The sequence below is a fragment of the Puma concolor genome, chromosome B3 (assembly GCF_028749965.1).
Source record: "Puma concolor isolate L17-30 chromosome B3, mPumCon1.1.hap2, whole genome shotgun sequence".
In the NCBI taxonomy this organism is placed as follows: Eukaryota; Metazoa; Chordata; class Mammalia; order Carnivora; family Felidae; genus Puma; species Puma concolor.
In genome coordinates, this window is record NC_141672.1 from 26,889,867 (window position 1) to 26,903,066 (window position 13,200).

Here is a 13,200-nt window from a genome sequence, read left to right on the forward strand (position 1 = left end):
TCCCACAACCCAGGGATCATGACCTGAGCTGAAATCAAGAATCGGACACTCAACCAACTGAGCCACCTAGGTGCCCCTGAATAAGGTTTGTCTTTGACAAACCTTGTGAGTTCCTAAGTTAGGGACCATGACTGTTTTTCCTCCCTACCACCTAACACAGGTCCTGGCACGTAGTAGGTCTTCAACAAATACTTGCTGACTGAATGAATAAAAAAGTTGAGATGTCAAGGCACTGGCCAACAGGTACCTAAGCAACGAAACAGAGAACCCAGTTCCCACCTTTGGGGGTGGGAGGAAAGAGGTGAGGGGGCCATACACCGATTTTTAGTAGAGCCTTTAACACACACATGCACCCACACATGTGCACACACACATACAAGCACACACCTGCCCCTCTGCACATTGGGGAAATGGTTTGAGGCCAATGCCTGGTTTGGGTGTGTGGAGCACTGGCCACATGAGCAGGATGGCAGAATGATTCCTAAAGTCGAATAATTCAGCAGAAGCAGTTCAGAGTCAGGGGCGACCATAGGAATGTGAGATGAATCAATCTTATCCGGATCTTGGGTGGCTCAGTACATCCAACCAACAGTTTTAGTAAATAAGCATAGGGCACAGAAGGGGAGGCATAACTTTACCTTCTCAGGGTTTCTGGCTGCTTCTGAGAGCTAAATGGATGTAAGACAGATCGACAGGAGACAAGCATACAGAGTTCTGCATGTGTGTGGGAGCTTCCGTAGGAAAATGAAGCCCCAAGGGCAGGTCGGACCAACTGCTTGTGGACTAGATTGAACAAAGAGTAGCAATTGTGGAAAAGTAAGTAAAATATATAGGGAGACTAAAGGAGGCTAAGAGTTATTTTAACAAGGTCTGTTTGTACAGATTTCTCTCTGCTTCCACCCTCTGTCTCTGGTGATGTTAATGTTTCTTTCCGCCTGGGGTAGGGAAGGCATCCTTCACATGGAAGCATTAACTTCTGCCTTCAGGAAAAAAGGGGAGGTCACATTGACCTTTCTGCATCTGTTGTTCTTACAGTGTCTTTAGCTCAAAATAGTCCTTATGCCAAAGTGGCATATTTTAGGGTGACATCTTCTGCCAGACTTCACCATCTTCTTCTGTACTCAAATGTTAAATGTAACCTTAGTTTTTTCTTAATGCTGTTCCAGTCAAAGGGATGCTGGAACGCTACCTATTTTGCGAGAATATTCTGGGAAACAGACAAAGAGAGTTAAATTCGGGAATTAAGCTGTGCTGCTGGGACCATCAGACTCACACCAAGTAAGTGGTGAGCTGATCAGAGAATCAGAGAGTTTCAGCTGATAACAGTATTTATGATTTGGAAGTATTCTAGAAATTGAGAGACCCTCTGATGTATTTATGCTGCAGAAATACAAAGGGCTTTGGTGTGAATTAGGTTCTATATTACAGGCCAAGTGTTAAATCAGACTTTGCAAACAATGCCTAGGCAAAACTTAAAAGGCCTGAAAGCATTTTTTAGAAGCTATTTACAAGGCCTGAATTATAGAGGCACCTGGGTGGCTCAGTCCGTTAAGCATCCGATGTCGGCTCAGGTCATGATCTCACAGTTCATGAGTTCGAGCCTTGCACAGGCTCTGTGCTGACATCTCAGAGACTGGAGCCTGCTTCAGATTCCGCATCTCCCTTTCTCTCTGCCCTTCCCCCCCTCGTACTCTGTCTCTGTCTCTCAAAAGCGAATAAACATAAAAAAAAACAAAACACAATAATGCCTGAATTACTTTCTCTGTCTATACCAGATCTAATACAAAAAATTTTGTGTAGAGTTTCTTTCATAAAAGGTAAATACTTCAAATTCAGTTTTGCTTCAATATGTATCCTATCAGGGAGCCTGGGTGGCTTAGTCGGTTAAGAAGTACTGACTCTTGATTTCAGCCCAGGTCATGATCTCACGGTTTGTGAGATGGAGCCCTGTGTCAGGCTCCGTGCTGACAGGGCGGAACCTGCTTGGGATTCTCTCACTCCTTCTCTCTCTGACCCTCCTCTGATCATGCTCTCTGACTCTCAAAATAAATGAATAAACATTAAATAAATATATATATATATATATACATATATACACACACACACACATATATACACATATATACATATATATAATATTTATATATCTATACAAATAAATATATATACAATATTTATATATCTATACAAATAAATATATAATATATATAATATTTATATGCATAAACATATATAATATATATTATATACATTATATATAATGTATTTATATATAATATGTACATTGTATATACATTATATATACATTGTATATTACAACATATTATATATATATATGGGTGGCTCAGTCAGTTAAGCATCCAATTCTTGATATCAGCTCAGTCATGATCTCACGGTTCATGAGTTTGAGCCCCACTCAGGCTCTGTGCTGATAGTGCAGAGCCTGCTTGGGATTCTCTGTCTCCCTCTCTCTCTGCCCCTCCCCCGCTCATGTTCCTCTCTCTCTCTCTCTCTCTCTCTCTCTCTCTCTCTCTCTCTCAAATATAAATAAATAAACATTAAAAATAATAAAAAAAATACATATCATATCACTGGGGAGGATGGGAATATCACAATCATTCTATAGCTGGATGGGGCCATTTCATTTGTGTATGTCTTAGTTCCCCAAGTAGGCACTTGGTCTTTGAAGCCATGAGCTGCGTGTGGGACTGCGTATTCTTCATCCTACCTCCTCATACCATACTGTTCTGCAAATGGTAGATTTTTAAAAGCTCTCCCCTGTGTACTATTAGATATATACGCTTACTAATCAGTTGCATTGCTAAACATTCTTAGTGGAACCATTATAAAAGAAATATGTGTCCATTGAATCAAATACAAAAGTTACAGAAAAGTATAAAGAAAATAAAAATTAATAATAATCCCACCATATAGTGATAATCACTGCTGACAGCTGGCTTCACATGTAACCTATACTCAGAGATGCTTTTATGCATAAGAGGGAATTTATGCAATACCAAGATAATAATCTGTTTTATTCTGATTGTCACCTAGAGAACCTCTTCATTAAATGTAGGTCAGCAGCATCATGTTGATTGACTTCACAGTATGTATATATTGGCTGTAACTTCAACCCCCATTGTTGAACATTTAGGCTATGACTACATTTTCTTTATCATGTGATATAATTCAGTAGGTATCTTTGGATTTCCTGAGGAAAAATACCCAGGAGTGGAATTGCTGTTACTTTCAGTTTAAAACTTGTCTATATGCTAAATTGTTTAATTTGGAAGGACATTGAACACATGTATATATGGCTAGTTTTCCCACCTTGACTGCAAACTTTGAGAATAGAAGGACAAGACCAAGGTTTAGATGTCTCTGTATCCTCTACAAATTCCAGCACAGCTGGGGTATCAGAAGGGCGCCTTTGGAGGGTGCCTGGGTGGCTCAGTCCGTTAAGGGTCTGACTCTTGATTTCAGTGTAGGTCATGATCTCACAGTCTGTGAGTCCAAGCCCTGCATCAGGCTCTGTGCTGACAGCACGGAGCCTGTTTGGGATTCTCTCTCTCCCTCTCTCTCTGCCCCTCCCCTCCCACGCTCGTACTCACTTTCTCTCTCTCTCTCTCTCTCTCTCTCTCTCAAAATAAATAAATAAACTTAAAAAAAATAAAAAGAATGCTTTGGGCTGCAAGTCGTAGAGCACCTGCGAAAGAGTAGCTTGTATCAAAAAGCCGCTTAATTGTCTCACCTCATTAAGAAGTCTGGGCTTGGACCGTTCGGGAGGGTGGTGGAGCAGCTCAGCGATGTCACCAAAGACCAGGCTCCTCTCTTTCCACTGTCAGCGTGCTTCCTGCCCTCAGGTTTCCACCTCCTGGCGGGGAGTGGGGGTGGGGATGACAGCCTGAGTAGCAGGCTGGTATCTTCCCTCCCCTCATCCAGCCAGGAAAGCGTTTCCTAAAAGCCACTCGGGAGAATTGTCCTTCTCTTTTGTGGCTAGAACTGGGTCACGAGCCTGCTTCCAGCTGCAACGGAGGCTGGGAAGGTGAGTCTTTGGCATTTTGTCCCCTCTGGTGAAAGGTAGGCTCGTGGGAGGACGGAGGCAGGGCCGGCCTGTTGGGTGTGCCACCAGCAGATGGGGGTACAGTGCCAGGACTGAAAATATTGCCTGAGTTGGGATCCAGATTGTCTCCTTTCTCCCCTCCTTGTAGTCTCTCATGAAGGGAAATGAGTTCTTGTGGTGTCACAGTTGCTCGGGGACCCTCTGCGACAAAGTGGCTGTGAGGGACAGAGGCTGTCTTGTGACCACATTTGAGTCAGGCTCCTCTGAGCCCTCCTCTGAACCAGGCCTTGACCTCGGCCCCATCCTTGCTGGGCCTGCATAGCCCAGTTACAGTAGCAAGAACTGGGCCTCTGATATTCCAGTAGAGAGAATCCCTCGATTCCATAACCCTGGCTGCCTTCAGCAAGAGTCCTGTGCAGTGGGCCGAATAGGAACTCCCTGGCCTTGCTGTTGCCTCCTAGAAATGCCCACCCGCCAACCTGCTCCTTGACTGCAAATCCCCACCTGTTCTGCTTTTGGAGTCGAGCCCCATCTCCCTCCCCTGTTGTAACAGTTTTGATAGCTATGGCAATAGCCTTAAATAAAATCTTCCTTACCGTTTTTTTTTTTTTTTCAACGTTTATTTATTTTTGGGACAGAGAGAGACAGAGCATGAACGGGGGAGGGGCAGAGAGAGAGGGAGACACAGAATCGGAAACAGGCTCCAGGCTCCGAGCCATCAGCCCAGAGCCTGACGCGGGGCTCGAACTCACGGACCGCGAGATCGTGACCTGGCCAAAGTCGGACGCTTAACCGACTGCGCCACCAGGCGCCCCTTCCTTACCGTTTTAACCAGTATCAGAATAATTTTTTTCTTGAGCAGTTATGGTGCGACGATTGCCTTCCTGAACATTTGGTGGGGCCTTCCTTGTCCATGTGGGTGTCCTCCAGGGCATGAGGCCTGGGGCTGCAGGAAGTGGTGTCAGGGCCCCTCAGGGATTTGAGGGAGACTTGGGTCCCCTCCACTTTTTAAAGGTTCCCTGTAAATTAAAAAACAAAGAGCAGAACCCGAACAGTATTATAGACTTTGTGATTTATTTTAAATATTTGCCTTTAACAGATTAGCCTGTTAAAGCCTAAGGAAACCTTGCAGTAAAACTGGCCACAGTCATTTGTGAATTTGTGAACAGTACAGGTTTCAGTGCATTTTGGCTGGAGTCATCGAGGATGGGGACAGGCTTCAAGCTCAAGGTTGAACATCGTCTTCTTAAGACACAGGTCTGTGCCTTTCAGTATTTCATTTGGAGCTCTTTGAAAACCTTTTTTTTTTTTTTCCAAGTTTATTTATTTATTTTGAGAGAGAGAGAGTGTGAGCCAGGGAGGGACAGGGAGAGAGGGAGAGAGAGAATCCCAAGCAGGCTCCGTGCTGTCAGCACTGAGTCTGACGCGGGGCTCGAACCCAGGAACCATGAAATAATGCCCTGGGCCGAAATCAAGAGTCAGATGCTTAATCAGCTGAGCCACCCAGATGCCCTGAAAACCTAAATTTGAGGAGATGGAGCACGCGGCCCTCCTGAGCCCCTGTGGTAGGCCCAGCTGGGCAAGAGCTGACCTCAAGCACTGAGGCCTCAGGTGCCACAAGTTCATAATTAGTTACTCATTGTGTTTCCTCTCCTTGGGCTTTCCTTTCTCCCCCAGAACCCCAGCCTCCACTCTCCATTCTCTTAGATCCCTTCTTTCCTTCCCCGCTTTGAAAGTCTGGGCAGTGGAAAAGACTGGAATTGGAGATCTGGCCAGCAGCCAGCAAGGGACAGGGAGCACCTGTGGGGTCAGCCCAGGGTCACATCTGCTTCCCCAGGGAGAGAGGAAGTGAGGCTGCTTGTGCTCTCTGCCCCACTCCCTCCAAAAGACCCCCCCCCTTAACCCCTCTATTTGCTGGGAAGATCAGGGCTTATTATTTTTTTTTTAATTTTTTTTTTAACGTTTATTTATTTTTGAGACGGAGAGAGACAGAGCATGAACGGGGGAGGGGCAGAGAGAGAGGGAGACACAGAATCGGAAGCAGGCTCCAGGCTCTGAGCCATCAGCCTAGAGCCCGACGCGGGGCTCGAACTCACAGACCGCGAGATCGTGACCTGAGCTGAAGTCGGACGCCCAACCGACTGAGCCACCCAGGCGCCCCGATCGGGGCTTATTTTAAAAGCAACAAAGGCATCTGTCATCCCTGCATCGTTTGCTCAGGGCTGCTCTTTGTGGAAGGGCTCCTCACAGCCCCTGTGAAGGAAGCCACCTATGCCGTGGCCGCCCTCAGTGCTGGTCAGGAGCTTGATTAGTCTGGACTGAGACGGAGGAGACACTGTCCTCTTGACCCAGTTCTGGGGAGAAATCCTGGAGCTTCATCAGCTCTGAGTGTCTGCCCCTCTACCTACAGCACCAACTTCCCATGGTTGTTTTTTCTTTTTTTCTTTTCTTTCCTCTTCTCTTCTTTTCTTTTTTCTTTTCTTTTCTTTTTTTTTCTCTTTCCTTCTCTTTCCTTCTCTTTCCTTCTCTTCTCTTCTCTTCTCTTCTCTTCTCTTCTCTTCTCTTCTCTTCTCTTCTCTTCCCCCCTCCTTCTTTCTTTTCTTTTTTTAAGTTTCAGGGTCTTAATTGTGCCAGGGGTTTTGGTCTAGGTTATTGGTCCCACAACTCACTCCTGAGCTGTCCCTCAGTCTTGTCCGTGTGGCCCTGGGGAGGTGTGGAGGCTCTCTGCTACTCTGTGGCACAGAGACCTTGGAGCCCCTCTAGGGCTCTGTCCACACAGGCACTCCCTCTTGGGGGTCTGCATCCCTGGGGCTTTGCCGCTCTTGGGACCCATGTCCTATTTTGTTCTCATTCTCTCCCCTCCAACACCAGTCCAGACAAAGCCTCTGCTAGATGTTTTGGTTGTCACCTACAGGCTTCTGTGTTCTTCCCAAGTGTTGAGACATCAGGTATTGGAAGCTGGGCGTTCTCAGACTGGTCTCAACTTTCTGCCCTTTCACTGCTTTCTTGAGGAAAAGAATGTGGATCTCAGGATCTGCTTAACAGGGGCAGACAGCAAAGGGGGCAGATATCTGAAACTGTGACCCCACCTCTGAGCACTTGTCCCAAGGCACAGAGCGCAGCATGCTGTACGTGACTGTTCAAACCCAACGAGTGAGCGAGAGAAGGTGTGCATGCAGGGTGCTTGGCCTAGAGCTTCCAGACTTGGATTCAGACTCTGCCCTGGCTGACTGCCCCTGTGTATCCCAGGGACCACATCCATAAAGGAAGGAAGGGATCAGATCATCTCCTGAACTCCTGCCAGCCCCCAAACTCTAGATTTTATATCCACAGAGGATAAAGAAAAAGGATATTTATGCCATCATCCCACGGAACTTGAGCAGAGAAGAAACCTTCCTGAATAATTCAGGCTCACATACACAGTTGCCTCCAAATATTTTTCCCTTCTGTTGAATGCCATCTCCCCCACACCCCCAGGCAGTGTGATGATCAGGGAAGGCTGAGCTGAGCTACTGCTCACCGTGGTGGAGGAGAACTCTACTCCTCAGGGTCTCTCCCAGGGGAGGACAGAGTTGGGGTCTTTATTGAGACTTTGAAGCCTGGTTTAAGGTGGCTCTTTCAAGACGGACGTAGCATGTTTGACTAGGAGTGGTAAGGATCGTGATGTAATAACGAGTTGGATTTGGTGAATACAGTGAAGTGTAGATTTCCAGCTGAGGGCTTCAAGGAGCCTTGGGGTATAAATTTTCTTTTGACGCTTCCTGTGCCAGAGATGATCTGTCTTTCAGGAATAGGAAAGTCACTTGCAACTTTTATCTTCCTGGGCAAGAATCTTCTGGAATAATAGTAAAGTTATGTTGATGAAGACACTGGGACAGTAAGGTCATGTTGGTATAGACAAGCTGTGGGTGGTTTGGTTCTCATCCCAGACTGCCTTTGTTAGCTGTCTGCATGACAGGGGTGTCCCCTCCATCCTGCCGTGAACCCCGGAGGCCAACGCGCATGTCTGTATCTCTTCCCCCTTACCTTCTTGCTTCCAGTTGGCCCTGGCCAGTGGGGAGAGGGGAGGATAGAGGGGTCAGAATACTCATTTCTGTCCAGTTGGGTGCTTCCTGCTATTTGGGCTCCCAGCTCCCATTAGGTGACAGGTGACCTTCTCAGTCCCCTTCTTCCCTCTCCAATTGGCTGAACTGCCCCTTCTGTTTGTGTTTGTGCTGTCTGGCCTGCAGGATCCCAGCTACTATTGTCATATGGCTTTTCCTTTTATTTCTTATTCCCAATGATCACTTGTCACTTTTCTTTTTTTTTGTTTTAATGTTTATTTATTTTTGAGAGAGAGAGACAGAGCATGAGCAGAGGAGGGGTAGAGAGAGGGAAACACAGAATCCAAAGCAGACTCAAGGCTCCAAGCTATCAGCACAGAGCCCAACGCGGGGCTTGAACCCACGAGCTGTGAGATCATGACCTGAGCGGAAGTCAGACACCCAACCGACTGAGCCACCCAGGAGCCCCACTTGTCACTTTTCTAAGGGCATTTCCATAAAAATTGCGTGGAGAGTATAAATGCTATTGGAGATCAGTGGTGAACTAAAAAAAAAAAACAAAAAAACACACAACTAACCAAATGTTAATTTTTTATTAATAAAATTCCAAATAAGATGGTTTTCACAGAAAGCTAAAACCATGACCCACATATAGATATAAATGAACACACGTTAAAGACTTTATTGAGCTCATTATTTTTTTAAGTTCTTTTTTAGAGAAAGAGAAAGAGAGAGAGCATGAGGGGGGAGGGGCAGAGAGAGGGAGAGAATCTTGAGCAGACTCCATGCTCAGCACGGAGTCCGACTCCGGGCTTGATCCCATGACAGCGAGATCATGACCTGAGTCAAAATCAACAGTCTGATGCTCAACTGATTGAGCCGCCCAGGCGCCCCTTACTTAGCTCATTATTATAGAATGCAGGTAAGATGTTACAACCATTTCAAATGAGAAGTCAGAGAAGCACAAATTTACATGGAGTAAAAGAATGTTGACATAGAAAGACATTGGTTTTCTCTTGGGGGTTAGGGAGGGAAGTCAATGAAACCTCTACAGGCCGGAATTCATTTGTACATCTGTAAAGAAGAATTATTTGCATTGCTATCAGTTGTCTATACTTTACAGAGTTGTAAAATAGTCCAAAGGCAGTGAAAGGGTCCCCTCGCATCTTAGTGAGATAACTTGGAAGAGTGTGTTCCAAATGATGCCTAGTTTCCCACTGAAGCACGCGTCTTTTCCCCATACAACATTTATAAAGCGCTCAAGGTTTGCAGGAAGTGATCCAATATGTTGGAACCGAGAGTCTGCTTGGGGGTTTAAGACACAAAGTGCTGAGCTATTTCCCTCCACCAGCCTGATCTGTGGCATGCTGATGAGTCCTCCAAGTGACATAGGATATTTACAGAGTTCCATCTTAAAGTTTTCTTTTGGGGACAAATGTTCCGTAGCTCTAAAAAAGTTTGAAAACCCCGAAACATGCCCAGTTGCTGCATGTTATGGGAGAGAAAATGAAGGTTCGGAGGGGGAAGTGACTTTCTCTAGGGCACACAGTGTGATAAGGGATCTCTGCTTGGAAAATGGATTTGAGGGCCAAGAAGGCCTTCCTTTTGGCATTATTCAGTGACACAAAGAGCTTTCCTGGAAGGAAGGGCTCAGGAGGCAGGCTGTGACAGATGGTTTTCATCTCCCTCTCACAGGCTCTGGGAAATCTGCTACTGTGCCTCTAATCGGATGTTGGGAGCTTCAAGCAAACTTGCAATCTACATTGTATCATTGTTCTATATCCCTAATTATACCTTGGACTTTGGCTTAAGTGCAGCTTAGGGGATGTTCATTAATAGTGTGGACAGGGACACTCAGCATTCATAAAATTCTTTACGGTAATTATAAGTCCCAGCACCGTTCCGGTGCATAAAGGATGCATGTTCGCTCCTAGCTGAAAGATGACTTAAGTTCAGAGAAAAGGGCCTGGCTGACAGAGAGTTGTTTTTCTAAACGTCTGTTTGAATGCAAAGCTTTACAGTCTCGTGTTCATCAGTTCAAGGAAGCTCCTTGCTGAATGACATTCAGGGCTTAATCCACCAAAGTTGGAGCGATCTGCCCTTGGCATTGCATAACCATGCTCAGCTTTCTATCTCTCGGCCATTGTGTTGTCAAAAGCCTCATATTCTTGTTTGCACGACCAGTTTAAAGAGAAGCTTTGTCTCCACAGACAGACTGTGGCTCCATCTGGCCCTGCCACCAAGAGCCGTGTGATTCCAGATGGAAAAATCTCCATCCCTCCCCCTATTTCCAGAGCAGCTCCCACCCCCATTGTTTTATCTGCAGCCAATAGCACAGACCCTGCACAAACTGTCTCAGCAGGGGCGGAAAGATCCACTAATGGGGGAACAACTCATCTTTTCTTCCATCCTTAAACCCTGTGCTGTGTGAATGGAAAACATGAACACATCTGGCTGGACTCGTTGAAACGAGGGGTGTTGGGGCAGAGAAGCTGGGGAGGGCCTGCCTTTACCACAGAAGATGTTAAGGAGAAGGCTTTTGTTGCTCTCAAGGAAAATTAGAATTTCAGATGGTGACTGGAGTGATTCAACCATCTCAACTTTTTTGTTTTCTCTTCAAAAGACATCGTTCGGGAACCCCAAATATTTGGCTGGAATCTTCCGGCGATGACCAGCTTTCTTCCAGGAGGTGGGAACGGAACCCCCTTTATGTGTGTGTGTGTGTGTGTGTGTGTGTGTGTGTGTGTGTGTGTGTGTGTTTAGAGGAATTAACAGTGATTGAACTGGTTTTCATTCAACAATATCCACATCCACCTGCCAAGAAAGAAGGAGAGAGGATTAGGATGGGAGAAGAAGATTTCTGAATTTAAGGAGCAAAATTTCAGCTGCCAACAGAACACCTGAAGATATGTCCACTCGCTGTTCTCTACCTGTGGTCCCCTCACCACCAGGAGGCATCTGGGACTGCAGTCTCGCTGTTTTTTTCCCTCCTCTCTAGGCTACAAGAGAGGCCAGATTTTTGGTAACCTGTTGACCATGCTGAAGTTTATGTGAGCCCTGGGCTCCCAGAGAGCTATGATGAGAAACAAATTGCAAGAGGACCTTCCTGCCTTCATAGATTCAGCATTCCCCACCCCCTCTTGCCCCCACCCCTATAGGACTTGTCATCTACTCTCCTCCCCACTCTCTTGCCTCTGTAAAGCCCCAGGCCCTCCTTCCTTTCCTCTGAGATGTTCCTCTGTGTTCATGAATGTCCTCCCTATTGCAACAGCCTGAATAAAGTCGTCTCCTCCGGTGCATTTTTTTCACACTGGGCTGCCTGTCTGGGGAGTCTGAAATAGTGCCATATGCGTATTTGGAGTTGAAAAGGAGAATTATCCTACATGGTCTTGGGAAAGATGTGAACAGGACCCAGTTAATGGAGTAAAAGGCAGGATTCCTCGAAGCATGCATGCTCCTCCTGGCAATGTTTCACTTCAAAACTTCAGAAGCAGTTCGCTTAAGAGGGAGTTTATTAATACTCTGGGAAGCAAAACATAAATCCACACTGTGCGTGTGTGTGTAGGCAGGGGTGGGTGGCAGTGCAGGAGAGGAGGGGGTGCAGGAGAAGCTCCCGGTGAGGGGGAGATTCAGTTTTGTTCCATTGCTGACAGCCTGGAAACACTGACCACTTTCCATTCAGTGCCTGCTCTCTTAGGTGTCCCTGCGGCCCGGGGCGGCTGTGTGTTTGTACAGATTTGCCATTTGTCAGGGATTGTTCAGACAATGACATCTGTTGGAGTCTGCTGGAGGAACTTGGCTTTCAAAATTGGGAAGCTTTTTGTCTTGTTAAATGGAAAAAGACAATGGCCTCTTTGCTGCTAGTGTAAGAGACCTGGGGGAGCCAGGTCTTAAAAATGCTAACTTAAAAATGCTGTTTTGGGGGCGCCTGGGTGGTTCAGTCAAGGTTAAATGTCAGACTCTTGATTTCAGCTCAGGTCATAGTCTCGAAGTTCTTGACATCAAGATCAAGCACAGAGTCTGCTTTTGAGTCTCTCTCTCCCTCTCTCTCAGCCCCTCCCCCGCTTGTGTGTGTGTGCATGTGTGTGTGTGTGTGTGTGTGTGTGTGTGTGTATTTTATTTCTCAAAATAAAGAAATAAATGTTTAAAAAATTAAAAAAAAAAATAATCTATAGTGAAATGGTAATAGTCACTAGTTTAATTAAACAGAAGCATCTATAATCTCATATCCAAACATACTGTAACAAGTGTTTAGTGTTTTCATTTTTATGTATTAGATTCCAATCTCACATTTTTATAATCAGTGGCAATCCTGAATTATGTCTTTTCACTCTTAATGTTATGTCATGTAATCATTTTATTATTATACCATACTATAATATTTAATTCCACTGGGTTAGTGGAGCATATTTATTATTATTAAACCTTTCCCCTGATATTAGACATTTAGGCCCTTTTTTTCTTTTTTTATTATTGTAGATAATCCTGAAATTAACATCATTAGATATTGAGCTTTCTGTTTTTGAAGAATGAAAGATAAATAACAGAGAACTAATAAAGGTGTTCTGAAACTTTTTGGGTCAGGACCCCGTACATTTCTTCTGAGAGCCTGAAAGAGCTTTTCTTTCTATGAGATGCTTGCCTTACTATATTAGAAATTATAACTGAGAAATTTAAAATACTTAATTTTAATGTATTTTAAAATAACTATAAAAACCCAGCACATGTTAATGTGAATTACTATTTTTACAAACAGTAACTATATTTTCCAAAACAAAGAAATATATGAGAATGGCATTTTTACAAGTCCCTTTAATGTTTACTTTATAGATTCTCACATTCACTTGTGTATTCAATCTTTTATATATATATATATAATATATGTATATGTACATATATATGTATATATATGTATTGAATCTTTATATATATATATATATATATATATATTTTTTTTTTTTTTTTTTTTTTTTAAGTAGGCTCCACACCCAGCATGGAGCTCAATATGTGGCTTGAACTCATGGCTCTAAGATCAAGACCTGAGCTGAGATCAAGAGTCAGATGCTTAACTGACTGAACCACCCAGGTGCTCCT

General features: G+C 44.7%; 2 long non-coding RNA genes across 3 annotated transcripts in view; both read left to right on the plus strand.

Annotated features, from left to right (window-relative positions):
- Positions 1-13,200, plus strand: part of LOC147579819 (uncharacterized) — a 149,125-nt gene that overhangs the window by 15,100 nt on the left and 120,825 nt on the right. The gene's annotated exons all lie outside the window — the stretch shown is intronic.
- Positions 9,832-11,403, plus strand: LOC147579820 (uncharacterized). The gene is made up of 2 exons (XR_015251828.1): positions 9,832-10,795; positions 11,105-11,403. It is a non-coding gene; the product is annotated as an uncharacterized LOC147579820 (long non-coding RNA).